Consider the following 12,987-nt stretch of genomic DNA (forward strand, 5'->3'; position numbering starts at 1 on the left):
TTCTCAATCTATTGAGACTTTGCTTCCCAGCAATTGTCGACAGTTTGGCTCAAACTCATAAAAATTCTTACAGGTTCGGAAGTTTCTTACATTGACAGGATGGTTTCTTTATATTTCTTCTGATCCATCTAGTGGCTTATCAGGGCGAATCCTTTCTTACATTTATGGGCTTACATCGGTATGATGACAACAGCAGAGTGGCAGAGGTGAGCAGGAGGAGAACAGGATGGGAGTTTAAAAATATAGCGTGACAAAATTATAAGGTAGAAAAGTATCTGTATTTAATTAGGCAAATGTGTGTATCTGCATTTATACACACATTTCCAAACTAACTTTATTCTTTGGCTTTCTTCACTGAAGCGAAGCACCTTGAGTCCCCCAAGCATCCTTAAACACATCCTGAGGAACTGAGAAAGTCACTGGGACCCAAATTTGGTAAGGAAGAAAATCATCCTGGAAATGCCCCTAAAGGCTTACTCATGACTCAATGGAACTTGCTGAGTGAGATGACAGAGAAACTCAAAATGAAGATAACTTAGATAGCTGAGAGAAAGGGCTGGGAGACCTTTAATGTGAGACAGGTTAAAAAAAAATAGGTGTGACATTCCTGTTCTCTCTGAGTGGATTAGTGCTCTGTGTCATACTTGTCATCCACTCCTGACACATCCCATTTTGAGCTCCAAAGCTTTTCTGCCACTCTTGTTTGTTCTGCGGCATTGTCATGCCATCTGAAGTCCCTGCCCTCAGGCCTGCTCAGCAACCTTTTATCTACCAAATGCTGAGTTTCTAGAACCTTTTCCCCACCTTACTTTCTTTATCAACCTGACCTCTATCCAATGGTTTCATTCTCAAATAGCTTTAATTTCTATTTCTGAGGACCATGGGTAGGAATTCTCTTGCTTCTCCTCACTTGTAAACATATTTTGAGAGAACAATATATTTTTGTTCTCTCTTTCTTTTTTATTCTCTTTTGTTAATTTTTCTAAGTCTAGTTCATCCTTCTGGGACTTGATCCAACCAATTATCCTCTCTCTCAGTATTTTCATCCTCTCTCTCTCAGTATAGAATTGACTTTCTGATTTTGTAAATATGCTCAAGTTTCCACATATTTTAAATCAGAACACCTGCTCTCATCTTTGCCATGGCTCTTGAGTTTTATCAGAAGTAAAAATCCTTCCCTCCAACGTATCCCTCAGGTGAGTCTCACTTTCATCCTTATATTTACTTACAAAAATACTAGATCAGTCAGAATCCAGTCAAGAAAACAGAAAGCAAGCCAGTCATCTTAAAAATGACAACTGAGTGTAAGATATTGATTAAGTTCTGGAAGGCTAAGAAAGGCAGAAGGGAACACAGAGGTGGTAGCTGCAGGATCAGCTGATACCTGCAGGGCTGGAAACAAAAGGAACTGTTTGGCCTTATTAGATCATACTCTTCCTGGTACTACAGTGCCTTGGAAGGGGCCTCACAGAGCTCAGATTATGAAAAGAACTGGAGACTGGGACCAGCAGTCTGCTGAGTGTCAGTGTGGGGAGGGGAAGATTTGAATAAGAAACAGAAGCAAAAAAGCCACAAGTCCCCTCACCCCATCCAGCCCTCTAATTTGCTTCCTGCCCTTTAGGCAGAGCCCAAGGGGGAGCACAGGACACAGGAGAGATATGGTTTATAGATACTAAGGGGGTTTTAAACCTAAGAACAATGGCTCAATCACAGTACAATCATCGGCTACTACTCAGCATCAATATACCCTTCTTTGTATGTGTGAACTTGGATCTACAACACTGACAACTTTTTTTTTTCTTTTTTTTTTTAATTTTTTTATAATTTTATTTTTTTTTAATGGGGTGACATCAAAAAATCAGGATACATATATTCAAAGATAACAAGTCCAGGTTATCTTGTCGTTCAATTATGTTGCATACCCATCACCCAAAGTCAGATTGTCCTCTGTCACCTTCTATCTTGTTTTCTTTGTGCCCCTCCCCCTCCCCCTTTTCCTCTCCCATTCCCCCCTCCCCCCCCGTAACCACCACACTCTTATCAATGTCTCTTAGTTTCACTTTTATGTCCCACCTACGTATGGAATAATGCAGTTCCTGGTTTTTTCTGATTTACTTATTTCGCTTCGTATCATGTTATCAAGATCCCACCATTTTGCTGTAAATGTTCCGATGTCATCATTTCTTATGGCTGAGTAGTATTCCATAGTGTATATGTGCCACATCTTCTTTATCCAGTCATCTATTGATGGGCTTTTTGGTTGTTTCCATGTCCTGGCCACTGTGAACAATGCTGCAATAAACATGGGGCTGCATGTGTCTTTACGTATCAATGTTTCTGAGTTTTTGGGGTATATACCCAGTAGAGGGATTGCTGGGTCATAAGGTAGTTCTATTTTCAGTTTTTTGAGGAACCACCAAACACTGACAACTTTATGTCTTCGCCTAACCAGACAGAATTATCTTTTACACATATGAATACCTTTTGTCCCCAAAGACAAAAGGCACAGGATCCCAAAAGTATTCTGTTCTTCCTTAGGTAACAGCCATGCAAACCATCTCCAGGAAATGAAAATTATTCCTCAAGTTCTACTGCAGTTCAACCTCAATGTCCTCCTACCTAAAGACTAAACTGATGAATGATTGATTTCTCAATTGATTAGTTGGGCAATTAATGACTGGCTAATGATAAATACATAAAAAAGAGGAAAAGGAAGGAGGAGGAGAGAAGAAGAAATGAGTTAACACACACTCATAGCCATAGCAAGCTAGGAGGAAGTATGTATAGTTAGTTGATACCATGCTTGTTTGGTAGCATGCCTCAACTCTGCAGTTGATATATACTATTCTCTTATTCTAACACCCATGCCACATCTTCAACGAGAGCCACCTTCATTTCTGTCTTTCTGCTATGGTTTTCCATTAACATTTACTATTAGAGATGGATATAGTAATAGGTTCTCCTGCATTGCCCTCTCCCTGTTTCCATTGTGTGACCCTGATTGTGAGGAACAACCTCTCCAGCTGGTGGGCAGGCCCTGTGAGGTCCAGGGGTATGAGAACCCCAAATGCCAGGGGCAGTTTCCATTTCCAGTTCAACAAATACTTGTCACCTGGGACTTCAAACAAGCAGAGATAGTGTTGCAGGGACAAGAGGCAAACATTCTGAGAGTCCGTCACTATGGAACAGAAGACTCACTTTCTTGGCCATCCTGGATATCCAGACCCAAGGGTTCTAGCTATAATTGAGATAGTACCATAAATGTTTTTCTATTTCAAAGTATGTGCTATGATAGAAAATCCATCTCTTAGAGTGTGGTCTCCATGCTATCTAGGACTATTCTTTTTTTTTTTTTTTTGTATTTTTCTGAAGCTGGAAACGGGGAGAGACAGTCAGACAGACTCCCGCATGCGCCCGACTGGGATCCACCCGGCACACCCACCAGGGGCGACGCTCTGCCCACCAGGGGGCGATGCTCTGCCCCTCCAGGGAGTCGCTCTGCCGTGACCAGAGCCACTCTAGCGCCTGGGGCAGAGGCCAAGGAGCCATCCCCAGCGCCCGGGCCATCTTTGCTCCAATGGAGCCTTGGCTGCAGGAGGGGAAGAGAGAGACAGAGAGGAAGGAGGGGTGGGGGTGGAGAAGCAAATGGGCGCTTCTCCTATGTGCCCTGGCCGGGAATCGAACCCGGGTCCCCTGCATGCCAGGCCAATGCTCTACCACTGAGCCAACCGGCCAGGGCCTCTAGGACTATTCTTACTGTCTATGGACCAGCTACTTCTGGGGAAGAGAAGGTGGTGATATTAGCAAATACTATGGGCACAAACCCATTGTTCTTTTTCTTTTGCTATGAAATCAAGGTTTGCTCTAAAGCAGGGGTCCCCAAACTATGGCCCGCAGGCCGCATGTGGCCCCCTGAGGCCATTTATCCGGCCCCCACCGCACTTCCGGAAGGGGCACCTCTTTCATTGGTGGTCAGTGAGAGGAGCATAGTTCCCATTGAAATACTGGTCAGTTTGTTGATTTAAATTTACTTGTTCTTTATTTTAAATATTGTATTTGTTCTCATTTTGTTTTTTTTTACTTTAAAATAAGATATGTGCAGTGTGCATAGGGATTTGTTCATAGTTTTTTTTATAGTCTGGCCCTTCAACAGTCTGAGGGACAGTGAACTGGCCCCCTGTGTAAAAAGTTTGGGGACCCCTGCTCTAAAGCAATGCTTTCCAGAACACCATCATGGAAACAAAGACAATTCTTAAGTCTCATGTTGTCCTCATTTTTTCATTGGCTTAAAGTTGCATGGCTTTTATTATATCGCTTGATTGAAACCTTTCTCTGTAGGGTTTCAGATTACCCAGAATACTAGACTGCCTGTGTCCCAAGCCATTTGCTCTGTAATCCCTACCTCCCAGGCCTTCCCAACCACATGACTTCCTGACCATCTTTCATACCTGAACGCTGTTCTTTCCCGGTTCCTCTCTTCTGCCATCTACTGTGAGCACTGTGGGTAGAGATGGGTGTTGAATGAAGCCAAGGGTATGAAGAGATGGCCAAGAACGAGAGAAAAGGAGGCAGGAATAGAGACACAAGGTAGAGGTTAGGGCACTTATATTTGGATATGCGCTTAGAAAAAGACAGCGAGAGAAATAAAAACTCCTTTGACCCTAAAGTTCTAAAAATGGGAAAATAAGGCTAAAAAGATAATCTTCAAGATTTATAAAATCATGATGAGTAGATTACACAACTAGCAATATAATAATAAAGAATATATGACCATGACAGCCTTAAGATCCAGTTTGTCATAACATTTTTTTGTTTTTAACTAAAATCTCAAAGATGCCTTTATGTTCTGCAAAGACTGAATATTCGGGATGATATTTTAGCGCACAGGCAAAAATCAATCAATCTAAAAGACACACACAATCCCAGTAGGGTGCTAAGAGGAGGTTTCTGCTGAGGACAGACAGGGCCTGAAGACAACACCATTTAGTCCATTGCAGCCGCATCCTTTAGAGACGGCGTCGTGAGGGTGGACACGGCTCTGCACTGCCTGTCATGACGTGTCCGTGTAAAGTACACGAGCCTGAGCACAGCCACTATTCAAGGGTGTCATGGCGCCTTCTTCGTTCCTTCTCTTGTTAGAAAAGTCCTGAGAGTAATTCAGGAAGGGTAATTGTTCATGGGGATGACAAAGCGATATGGCTGAATGTCAGGAGATGCTGGGACAAGAACTAAAACACTACCACTAAAACACCTGCCTGAGGAAACGACAAGGGATTTTCCCCCACAGACATTAAAGCCCAGTCAGAACAAACACAACCTATACCAGTGTGGGCAAAGCCTGGCCTCAGAGATGGTACCCCATGAGCTCTCATGGGCCATTTCAAGCCTAAACTCCAAATGGATGAAGGTCATGCTCCCAAATTAGCAAATCACATGAAACCAATTCAGAGTTCCCCAGCCCTGAGGTAGAGCAGTGCAGCCGCCTAGGCACACCCTGTGGGAACCTGTGGGGCTCTGAGCAGCCAGAGGGGCTCAGCACAGAGCTCGGCATGGGACTGAACTTTGGTTCTTGAACCACGTGGCTCCTGTTTTTACAGTGTGAACAAGGGGGCCGCTTTGTGCCAGAGCAGCTCAGTGAACACACATGAAATCCATTTTACTTGCTATTACAGGAAAGCCCATGAAGATTGATGCGTCTGTGTTCATGCTTAAGTCAGAGCAGGCTAGAAATTAAGCCAAGGTCTCAATATATTTGTTTCCACATCACACATATGGGCACACACACATGATCACACAAACATAAGCATACAATAACATGCATGTGTGCACACAAACATACACAAAGGAATATACACATACTGTATGAAAACACACATGCAAATATGCAAACATGGACACAGACACACACTAGTATATATAAGCATGCATGTTCACATACAGACACACATGTCCCCACAAGCATATGTGGGCATGTAACACATACTTCACACACTCACCCTCCTTACACACACACACACACACACACACACACACACACACACAGATGCTTCTGAGGAGTGTCAGTCAATTTTAGTGGACGAAAGACTTCTTTCCAATCCCTCCCCTGCACCCCGGGAACTGTGTGCGAACCTCCAATGTGCACTTTGACATAATATTTGTCTTGTGCCCCCCCAAACCTGTCTCCTGAGAAGCCTGAGGGCCGGGGGCAGGTCTGCTGCTGTCTCTGCCTTCCAGCGCCTTGTCCTGGCTTGGCCACTGTTTCACAGGGCAGATCTCCCTCAGGGGGCATCTCAGCACACCTTCCCTTCACAACAAAGCCAATAAAAAGGGTGCATGCAGTCGTTGAGGCAGCTCAGGGCTCAGGGATGCAATAATGAGAAAAAAAAGATTTCAAGATTGTATGATTTGAGCTCAGAGAGCTGACTTGGTGGAAGCATCCAGAATCTCTGAGACCTGAACATGACTATTTTTGGCAGCTGGGAAAGTGCTTTTATCTAGCTTTGCTTACGCTTTTCTTTTCCTCTTTACCTCTGAGGTAGGGAAGATCTCCATTAGCAAATGCCCCGAAGCCTCAGTAAAAATGTGAAGCAGAGACACTGCTTCTGTGCAGGTTCCAAATCCCAGAGCCCTGTGAGCCGTTCTGGCCAGCCTAGCTGTTTACTTCCTCTGGCTGTTCCCTGTCTTTGGGCTAAGATTTATTCAGCTCCTCTAATCTCCCTGGGCACAGATGCTGCCAGGTGCCTGACAGGACCTCAGAGTCAAAGCTTCAGTAAAATAGATCACTGGTGTCCCTGAAGAGAAGCAGATCCAAGGCCCAGCTTCACCAGCATCTAGCCACAGTCAGACTGGATGAGGCAGGGCTTCACACCCCACATCCCTGGGGCGCTGGCCCGCACCGCAACACCTGGCCCACCAATAGCTCACTGAAAGTGCCCATGGAATGTGTAGCTGAGCCTCATGTGTTTCCTTTCACAAAATCCAGACTTTTCACGTCTTCCACGGCCAGGCTTGTGTAATATCTCCGTGCTCTCTGGCTACTTAGGAGAGGACTGCGGAGGAGGGGACACCCTGCACAGAATGCATTCCCACAGCCCAGGACAACTGGCAACTTAACTTGAAATAGAAGCAACAAGATTTTGATTTTTGTCTTCTTGAGAGAAAGTATTCAGTTAAAAGACAAAGTGCAGCAAACAAAGGAAGAATTTACTTGCCATGCATGAAGAAGTAAGAGAAAAGGGGGCCTTGGAAACATGTTCAGGGAATTAGCCCAAAGAATAACCACTGTCCCCTCCTGCTCCTTTGGTTGCAAGTCTTATGGGGTCCCTTAGGGCTTAGGGAAAGGAGAAAGGCAAGGAAAACACACCTGGGAGAAGAGGAGGATTGGGGGGACAACGGCATGGGTGTGCTCCTAGAAGGAGTGCTGGGTCCTCTGTCTTACAGATTTTTAACCCTTAGGTTTTAGGGGGGACCCAGTGGAGGATTTCAATAGAACATTTATCAGCTCTTTAGTTGTGTTTTTTTATGGTGATAGCCTACACTGATTGGTTGGCACTAGGGCAGGGGTCCTTAGTCAATGCAGCTGGTCCTGAGGTCAGGTATGGTTTCCCTCTGTCTGGTTTTGCTGTTTTTCTGGGTCTGGAGCTGAGACACAACTGAGGTCTAGCTGGTACGTATCTCTAGGGATTAATGTTTAAGCGCTATTCTCTGGCCTCCTTGTTGGCTCCCCCTCTAAGCAGGTCAAAACCACAGGACTAACAAAATGCCGGGGGGTGAGGGGGAGGCCAAGGGAAGGTTCAAATCTCATGACCAGCACTATGAAATCAGGGAGTCCTAACCACTTGACCAGCTAAGGAAGGATAGGTCACCCTGTGTAGAGGGGAGGTATTTGTTTTCCCAGTTTTGTCCATTGCTAGGCGCCTGGGGCTTTCTGCTCTGGTGACCTTCTGTGCCTGTCCTATGGTCTTTGATCGGCTCATATTTGTCTAACTGCCTACCACATCACACAGGCTTATATGTTCCCAGAAACAAATGACTCAGAATTAAATTTCCGCATAATCACAAAACATTATTCAAGAGAAGGCCACTGGGTCCCTAGGTGGAGCTCAAGAGCACATTTGTGTATCTGTGTATGACAGGATGAGGCAATGTAGCATAACAGAAGATGAACCCACTGGGTCATTTGAGTAAAATGGTCCTGGAATTTAGGACCATGGAGCCCCGAAGAGTCTCAGGTCTCTGTGTAAGACCATCTGGCTCTATAATCACAGGCTCTAAGGGCACGAGGTATTGAATGCACAGATTGGAGGCTATGGGAAAAGGTTCACCTGAAAATCACCACCTTGAGATGATCATAACTGAGCATTTATTCAACTACCACCAGAAGCTGGGTGAAGGTGTGAGAGCCACCAGTCCAGCTCAGGAGTCCACCACGGGAAAACTGCAGAAGAAGTGAAATCAAGGCTTGCTCTGTCCCTGCCTGTCCCTCCCCAGCCTGGCTCTGGGCCCAGATCCCCCGACCAGCACACATCTGGCTCCCCAGCCCTGACAGAGGCAGAGAGGCAGCTGGCCACTCTCTGATGTTGGTGCTTCCAGCAAACCTAGAAGATACTGAGGACAGGACAACACTGCCATCCCACTGCGGGCTGGCCACTCCATTCACCCTGTGTACACTGTCCTTGCAACAGGTGAGAAACAGGGATCAGAGAAGAATGCAGAGGGTGGAAGGAAAGCAGAACGTAAGGGAAGAAAGCAGAAGAGATGGGTGGCTTGGCTGGGCATGGCAGTTTCTCTCCAGGGGGCCTCAACCCCTCAGAACCACACCTGATTGTGCTCCGAGGAATGAGGTGTGCAAACAGGCTGGCTTGGATTGTGTCTCTGTACCTTTACATCATATGTTACCACTTGAAAATAATATCAAAGGATGATAGATGAAATGGCTGATGATGCAAAGTTCACACAAGGTGGAAACAAGCAGAGGGTTTGTGTTGGCACAGGAATGTCCCTCACTGCCCCATGGAAGGCCCAGGTAACATCGTGGCCTTTGTCCCTCTGTCCTCTCCCTGTAGGTTCTGTCCTCTGCAGGTCCATCCCTGTATCCTTTCCACAGCAGTCCTCAGCCACGCTGGCCTCCTTATCGAGCACTATCTCAGGGGGCTCCTGGACCTGTGAGTAAACAGTTACAGCAAAGAGACATCAGTGGTCCGGAATAAGGGCAGACTCTCAGGTAATAAAGAGGAAGGAGTGACTTCTGACCTGAACTGTACCCTCACCTCTGGCTTGGGCTGTTGCAAAGCCTTTCCTGTGCTCTGCTTACTCAAACTACTGTTCACTTCACCTCAAATTCAGAATGACTTTCTCTCCTTCCTTCCTTCCTTCCTTCCTTCCTTCCTTCCTTCCTTCCTTTCTTCCTTCCTTCCTTCCTTCCTTCCTTCCTCCCTCCCTCCCTCCCTCCCTCCCTCCCTTTCTTCTTTCTTTCTTTCTTTCTTTCTTTCTTTCTTTCTTTCTTTCTTTCTTTCTTTCTTTCTTTCTTTCTTTCTTTCCTTTCTCTCTTCCTTTATTCTTTCCTTCCTTCCTCCCTATCTTTGTTTTATGTAGACAAGTTTTTACAGCAGTTTTAGGTTGACAGCAAAATTGAGTGGAAATCACAGAGAGCCCATATACACCCTCTCCACACATCCACAGCCTCCCCAACTATCAACATCCCCCACCAGAGTGGAACTTTTATTAGGTGAACTCTGAGGTGGAGAAAAATAAAAGACACCTACTAAGAAGGGTTCTTGGAGGCTAACTGGGCTTATATTTTCAAAAACAGAACTTAACAGTCATTTCTACACAAGGGCATCTCATGCAAACTCCTCTGTTCTGGGCTAAATCACTTGCCTACACTGTTTCTTCCATCTAAGCCAGGCTTTCTAAAGGAGGTCCTGGAGTCCTATCTCAACCAATAGAAGTGAATCTTTCCTCCAGAGTCACAATCATCCAATCAGAGTCACTCTATTCTGATCAATCAGGAACCAGGGGTAGGGACTTCTGTCTATAACAGTCAGCTCCCTTCTAGTATGGGGAGGCATTTTTCATTGAAGAATCATACATTATGTACCTTCTTTCACTTAGTAATATGCATTTAAGATTTTCCCATGACTCTTCATGCTTGATAGCTCACTTATATTTAGCGCTGAACAATTTGTCATTGTCTGGACGTACCACAGTTTACTGATCTATTCACCTACTGAAGAACATCTTAGCTGTTTCAGAATGTTCTTTAATAAACACAAATCTGCATTTTACCCTACAGCCATGTCTTCCTGTAACCCTCCTCATTCAACTTTCAGCAACAAGACACTGGATAAAACCTTATGCTAAGATAAAGAATCCAGACATTAAAGAATATACACTTATGAATTATGATTCCATTTATCTGAAGTTCAGTAGCAGCTCTTACAATTCATGGTGGTAGGAATCAGAGCAGTGGTCCCCTCTGGGGATGGCAATAAGGGTTAACTGAAAGAAGCTTGAGGGGACTCTCTGAGATGAGGGAAGTAGTCTATGTGTGAGATGTTGGTTACACAGGTGTCTATAATCTTATCAACATGTAAGCTTATAGTTTGTATATTTTACTTTAAATGATACTTCAACAAGAAAGCAAAAACAGATTAAGTTAATGCATAGAATATGGTATTAACTTCATGTTTTTGTCCCCCAAAAATCCATATGTTGACATCTAACCCCTAATTTGATGAGAGATGGCATCTTTGAGAAATTATTAGGTCAAGAGGTTGGAGCCCTTATTATGGGACTAGTGTCCTACTGAAGAGATTCTAGAGAGTTCCCTTACCCCTTCCACCAGTGAGGACACAGCAAGAAAACAGGTGTTTATAAACCAGGAAGTGAATCTCATCAGACACCAAAACTTGTAGCCCCTTGATCTTAGACTCCTGCCTCTAGAACTGGGAGAAGTAAATGTCTGTTGTTTATAAGCCTCTCCCCACCAGTCTTTGGTATTCTGTTATAGTGGCCTGAATGAACTAAGACAAAGGTTATTAATTTTCTATTATTCCTGCAATACTTTATCACAAATTTAGTGACTTAAAACACCACAGATTTGTTATCTTACACTTCTAAAGGTAAGAAGTCTGAGATGGGTCTCCCTGGGCTAAAAAAATCAAGTTGTTGTCAAAGTTGCTAGAGGCTCTAGGGGAGAATTCATTTTTTTCTTGTTTTTTTTTTTTTTCTTCATTTTTTTCTTGCTTTAAGAAGCCACCTGTGACTGACCAGGCGGTGGCACAGTGGATAGAGCATCAGACTGGGATGTAGAGGACCCAGGTTTGAGACCTTGAGGTCGCCAGCTTCAGCAAGGGCTCATCTGGTTTGAGCAAAAGCTCACCAGCTTGGACCCAAGGTTGCTGGCTCAAGCAAGGGGTTACTTGGTCTTCTGAAGGCCCGCAGTCAAGGCACATATGAGAAAGCAATCAATGAACAACTAAGGTCTCGCAACAAAAAACTGATGATTGATGTTTCTTATCTCTCTCCGTTCCTGTCTGTCTGTCCCTATCCCTCTCTCTGACTCTCTCTCTGTCCCTGAAAAAAAAAAAAAAAAAAAAAAAAAAGAAGCCACCTGCATTTCTGGGCTCCCAGCCCCTTCCTCCATCTGCAAAGTTAGTTCATTGAAGGGCTTTTGTGATAACATTGGGCCCAGGTAATCCAGGATAATCTCCCTTGTTAATGTCAGCTAATTAGCAACCTTAATTCTATCTGTACTATAATTTCCCTTTGCCAAGTAACATAACATACTCACAAATTCCAGGGATTAGGACATGAACATCCTTGGCGGCCATTCTTCTGCCTACCATATGGAAATAGAAGTTAAGTAAAGACAGCACTGTGGGAGTGTTGACTGGGAGGCACATGGGCTTTGGAGGGTAGTAATGCTCTAAATCTTTATTTGGGAGTTGTTTATACAGGTATGTTAATTTTTTTAAAAAAATCAAGATCAAGCTGTACATATAAAATGTATGCATTTTAAGTGTGACATATGTCTATAAAAAAGTTTTCAAAAGCCATATGTGCCTTTGAAGCATTATGTTCATAAATCACCAGTGCCCTGCAGAAAGACTGAATGTTTTAAACTTCACTGAACAAAATTGAAAAATTTAACTTCAAGGATTCAATAATGTAAAGCAAGAAACCTCAGATTTTGAAGACAATGAAATTTAGCTGTAAAGAGGACTTAAGCAACTAAACAAATTAAAAGACGAGAATTTATATGGTATTCAAAATATAATTTTGCAATTTTATGTCTCAGCTTTTGTAAAGGATTTTGGTGGAATTTCAACTTTTAATGGCATAAACATATATCTGGCACCAGAATTGGATAAAATTGAGACCTATGGTTTTCAACATCAAAATTTGGTGAAACATTTTAAAAATTCATAAATTAAGACAATTTATTGCCCTGGCTGGTTGGCTCAGTGGTAGAGCGTCTGCCTGGTGTGCAGGAGTCCTGGGTTCGATTCCCAGCCAGGGCACACAGGAGAAGCGCCCTCTGCTTCTCCACCCCTCCCCCTCTCCTTCCTCTCTGTCTCTCTCTTCTCCTCCCGCAGCCAAGGCTCCATTGGAGCAGAGTTGGCCTGGGTGCTGAGGATGGCTCTATATCCTCTGCCTTAGGCTCTAGAATGGCTCTGGTTGCAACAGAGCAACTCCCCAGATGGGCAGAGCATCACTCCCTGGTGGGCATGCCCGGTGGATCCCGGTCGGGCGCATGCGGGAGTCTGTCTGACTGCCTCCCTGTTTCCAACTTCAGAAAAATACAAAAAAAAAAAAAAGAGAGAGAGACAATTTATTTAATATATTTTGCGTTTTAAAAATATTTACCAAGGAATAGAACTCAGTGGAGGAACTTAGAAGTCATGAGGTAGTTGACTTGAAACATTTCTGTATTTCACAATAAAAATGAGAATTGGGGATTTTTTTCTTTAGTTGAGAAATTCG

The 12,987-nt window shown here is 44.0% G+C and overlaps 1 non-coding gene across 1 annotated transcript; it reads left to right on the forward strand.

Annotated features, from left to right (window-relative positions):
• The first annotated feature begins 12,448 nt into the window (after positions 1 to 12,448).
• Positions 12,449 to 12,524, forward strand: TRNAT-GGU (transfer RNA threonine (anticodon GGU)). The gene has a single exon. It is a non-coding gene; the product is annotated as a tRNA-Thr (tRNA).
• The last annotated feature ends 463 nt before the right edge of the window (positions 12,525 to 12,987 follow it).

This window comes from Saccopteryx leptura, chromosome 1 (assembly GCF_036850995.1).
Source record: "Saccopteryx leptura isolate mSacLep1 chromosome 1, mSacLep1_pri_phased_curated, whole genome shotgun sequence".
Lineage (NCBI taxonomy): Eukaryota > Metazoa > Chordata > Mammalia > Chiroptera > Emballonuridae > Saccopteryx > Saccopteryx leptura.